The following is a 5,455-nucleotide window of genomic DNA, read 5'->3' on the forward strand; positions in this document are numbered from 1 at the left end:
AATAATAATAATAATAATAATAATAATAATAATAATAATAAGAAGAAGAAGAAGAAGAAGAAGAATGATAATGATAATGATAATAATAATAATAATAATAATAATAATAATAATAATAATGGTAATAATAAAAATAAAAATAGAAATAATAATACTAAGACTAAGATAAAAATAAAAATAATAATAATAATAATAATAATAATAATAATAATAATAATAATAATAATAATAATAATAATAACATATTTCAATTCTTTAAACTTTTCTAAACTTATTGCTTAAATTGACAGGTAGGACATTTAACCATAACTGTAATTTAATGATTGAAACACTAATTAGTAAGCAAGAAATCAACAGTTAAATAGTCGCTGAACGATTGATTGTAGTTTTGTGTTTTTTATTTGGTATCGAACAAAGCGACCATTTGCTTAGTTTTTTCTTTGCAAGTGACAATTTAATGAGATACTTGCGATAGCCTTGCTGACGGGAAGGTTAATAACAGACGAAAATTATGTTAAAATTAGTCTGGACAATTAGTGATCGACAAGATGAATAGGGGAGGTTTCAAGATTATAAAGCGGGTACAATAAAAATTACATATTTGAATGGTACATTTTTGCTTAAATACTCTTCTGGTTCCGTCTACCATTTGATATTTGATATGATTCTAAGATATATATATGTGTGTGTGTGTGTGTGTGTGTGTGTGCGTGTGTGTGCGTGCGCGTATGTATGTTTGTATATATATGTATATACCTATGTTCTTTTGCTTGATTCACTCATTTGACTGTGGCTACAGCTTGAAGGCTTTTATTCAATGAAATTTGCACCAGGACTTTTCTTTTTAAGCCTAGTATTTAATCTATCGGATCTATTTTGCCGAACCGCTAAGACACACTATATATATATATATATATATATATATGTGTGTGTGTGTGTGTGTGTATGTGCGTGTGTGTGTGTGTGTGAGAGAGAGAGAGATATAAGGCTAAGGATGGGAGCGATGACCTCCGTTCACAAATGCGAATCGGACACAGAATGTGTGTCGTTAGCCAGCTGGAAGACATATATGTTCCTGGAGCTATAAACGTCAGTAGCACTGTCCTGTATAAAACACCACACTTGGTTGGCAATTATATATTACGATTCCGTATAGCTACTGTTTACATCTCACTCAGGGATTTAATGTAGTACACACTGAATCACACTCACATATATATAGTTAAAGAAGAGAGTGACAGAGAGAGACGGACAGAAATAGTGAGAAATACATAGATATGTTGGTAGGTAGGTAGGTAGGTAGGTAGAGAAAGACAGACATAATACTTTTGAATCATGAAAAAATACAGGCCAGCAATTACATTCGCTCATAAAATATAATTTTTAACTAAACTTATGTATACACATGTATCTACCTCCACCTTCGTTGGAACTTATTAGATGAACGAAAGGAAAGAATTTCTTATAGATGCCAACTACATGCTACAACCTGCACCAGGCCAATTCTTCATCTAGCCAACTTCCAAATGATCATCTACTTCTCAAAACACCTAGCTACTAACAGTATCTTGACTCCACTTTCTTATTACACCCAACTGCAAATGCATTTCTAACATAATCTTCTGTTCACTAGCTGCCACAATAACTTGGTTAACACTTGCCTAAATTTTATCGAATCGAAGCAAAAGCAAAAATGATTCCAGAAAATGCTTGTGAAGCAGCATGAGAGAGAAAGACTGTTTTCGGAATCCAATAACATCACAATCCTCTACCTAAATTCAGCACTAAATATTTCTACGAGCATGACTATAGACGTGGCTAAGCCCTAAACCTAGAAACCAATATCAAAACCTATAACTCCAATAACATACAGAAATTAATAACGTCATTAAAACTACAGAAAGTTGTCACAGCGTATACTGTTGTGTACAAATAATCGAAGTAAATTGCGATATTACATAGTGAATATTGAAGCACAGAAAACAAGGCGAAAAGCACAGAAAATATTAACATCCCTCATAAATCCTAACACTAAGAGGAGTTTAATAATAGTTAGAGCTAATGGTAATATCATACCACATAATACAGCTGCAACATTAAATATTATGCCCGCTGCTACCGTAAGCTAATGCGTTGACGAGACATTTCTCGAAATTCACTGACCAGATATCACACAAAAAGACTGTAATAGAAAAAGGAAGATAAACATATGTTCAGATAGCGATTTCAGCCTTTTTATCCATTTGGGTATTATCCATACAATTTCAAAATAAGGTGATGAAAATCAGAATAAGCAACAAGGATATCCAAAGTTAATGCAGTACGATCGTTTCATGCGATTCCATTTATTTAAGCAATGTGAACATTATATATATATATAGGAAAATGCGTTGTTGAAAATGCACTTAAATTTCAAAAGCTCGTAAATGTTTAAAATACATTTATTTACATACATACCAAACTAGTTTCAACAATATTTCTTGTTTATCAATAGTAAAAGTTTGAAATTAGAAAAACATCGTTAAAAATTTCGATGTTGACAAACTAAAATGTTTCAATGTTGATAACTTATGATGTACAAAAGAGAAGGTGTACGTTTGAAATTCAAATTGTATTTCAATTTGTTAGAATGTACAAGGTTCATTAATTTCAGTGGTGACCAAACTTACACCTGTTTTGAACAAGATAATTTATCAACATTGAAATATTTTAATTTGTCAACATTGAAACATTTTGATTTGTCAACTCTATAAAAATTCTAAATGATTATAGAAAAGGATGAAGTAACATCATGCGTGATTATCACCCACCCAACCCGCATATCCACTTTGCAGACAACACAAAATTAGCCTGCTTCATTGAACCACATCATTACTCGCAACTGCAAAACAGAACATCCATAATGAATTCAACAGCTTAAATCTCCCGCTTGTAAAATACTAACATAGGGATCGGCAAATGTTGAATAATCGTCGAAAAATTAAAATGCTTTAAAGAAATACGTAACCCAATTGGAAAATTATAATTTTGTATATAATACTCTTTTGCCTGTTTGAGCTCCAGAGTTGTGGTCATGCTGGGACACAGCAATAATGTTTAAGAAAGATTGAATAGTTTTGAAACTGTAATTCGTTTAGTAAACTTAGTAAATAGGAATTCATGTGTCGCATCAACTACCAATGTCACAATTATAAGAGAGCTACTTTTCTTGTCCATCGTTAGGATGAGCGTGGTCGATATCATTGACAAGTCACTTTAGCGTGCTGTTGAAGCACAGTCGTTTCCAGTGAAGGAAACAAGTGAAAATTTAAGCGAGTAAAGAGACAATATGAATTGACAAAGTCGTCCAAATTTCGTCTAAATGTCTTCGGTTTTTAGTTATGTCCCTTCATAATTTAAATTCCAATCTCAACAACGAGACAGAAGTCAACTGTGATGGCCATCATTCTGGAGGTGATAAAAATGAAGAAGTATGCAAATGCTAGAGTCGGTTTAATATTCGTATGAAGCATCCGCCATGTGAATATAATTTACTGTATGAGCTGTAAACAAATTTTAAACAACAATTAAACAATAAAATTGATTTAATATTCGAACGTATATATATTCTAAACTGCAATACAATTCTTTAAATAATTCACACAGAAACTACTTTGAAAATTATATCAAAAGATGGGTAATTCATAATCTAATTTAATCAAGTTCTAATGAAAACGTAAGAGCGAGACATGTTTGGTATTAAATATACCAAAGTGTAATTATTATGAAATTGGTTTCTTTAAGTAAGTTAGAAAAACAATTATTTATCAGACAGAGCGAAAAACATACATATTCTTTTTTCTCAATATATGACTCCTTGGCTATCTACATCAGAATTATTAGTAAAACTATTAATAATATATATATAATATTCATATTTTGTTTGATATTTAGAAGAGTATTACTGCTAAGGACGTCACGGAGGCGTTGTTCAAAGACAGCATTTACTACACCATACAAATGATGTCTCAATTTATTAGTACACAAATATACTAACCGCATCAATTCACACTTAAAACCTACCTTCTTCGCTATTTATATGATTGGTCAGCTGAGCAAATTGATGGTTTGAGAAGAATTAAACCACTTCTTTTCCACTTCTTACTTTGATGATTAAAGTCACCAATATGTGTCTCTCTAAGTTGAACAGATTCAATATGTTGTTGCTTTTTAATATAGTTGATGTTGTTATTGTTGTATTTGCTACCAACTCAGTCTTCATTGCAGTTATACTTGTTATTCTAATATCCCGACATTACTGACACCTCAACAAACAACAATGATCAGACATAGAGCCAAGATTGTTTACGAAATCTAACGAATGGGATTCTTATGGGAAGTAATAAAATGCGTTGTATATGGTATAACTGAAGCCAGTGACTTCATTTTCTTTAATTCATAGAATTCATAGTGCTGAAAACTACATCCATCTCCTTTGATTTTATTGCAGTCACTTTCAAGTTATCTTTCTGATATCAGTATTTTAATATAAAGTATCATCGTTAATATTTACAAACGAGCAGCCGATTGAATATATGATTACTTATATTGGGTTACTCTCTCACTAACTGAACTTATTATGCAGCAAATTGGAAAATTACACTGACTGTGTAATATATTTCATTGACAAAGCCACGGTCTTTACAAGCTGAAATAGATAGTCATAAAATCCGATTGACATCTTGCCATCGAAGGTCGAATGTCGAAACGAAATCTTCACAAGGAATTAAAGGAACTTCATACGTCTAGAACTTATTAATGAGGAAATTATTCCTTCCGAAATTTAATCTAGACATGAAGGAATTTCATAGAATGAGTTGGTGACTTCATTCCTTAATGCCATGTCTAAAAGTAATAACAGTAAAATCTTTTGAACAGAGTTATCAATTGCAATATCACTTTAGTCTCGATCATCTATCAAATAATTAAACAAATCTGAGAAGAAAAGATTTCTATACCAACATTCTACATTTAACACAAACGTCATGTATTATATAGTGTACAACTATCTTTAAGTTAGGTAACAGAATTCAAGCTACATTAATTTTTGATATTTTTCTTTTAATACAAAATTAACCATGTGAAATATCTGTCAATGGATTACTTTCCAAGATATGTTATATAAAATCAAAAGAGATGTAAGATGATGTGTATTGAGAATAGATATTTAGTGTTTCGTGCAGGATACTTGTATAGACTATATCGAGCGTTAGATATTTGCATAATCTTTACGTCTTAACACGTCATAGAAACTAACATTTCTGCTAACAATTTCCAAAAATGAAGTAATTGTGCTGATGAATATAATCAATGAATGAATTACTATAAGTTTAGTGATTACTTTCAGTTTATTTGGTGTATAATTCATTTCTGATTTCTCGTTGTATAATAACGTTTGCTGATAATAATTTCATAA

The sequence above is a fragment of the Octopus bimaculoides genome, chromosome 4, assembly GCF_001194135.2.
Source record: "Octopus bimaculoides isolate UCB-OBI-ISO-001 chromosome 4, ASM119413v2, whole genome shotgun sequence".
In the NCBI taxonomy this organism is placed as follows: domain Eukaryota; kingdom Metazoa; phylum Mollusca; class Cephalopoda; order Octopoda; family Octopodidae; genus Octopus; species Octopus bimaculoides.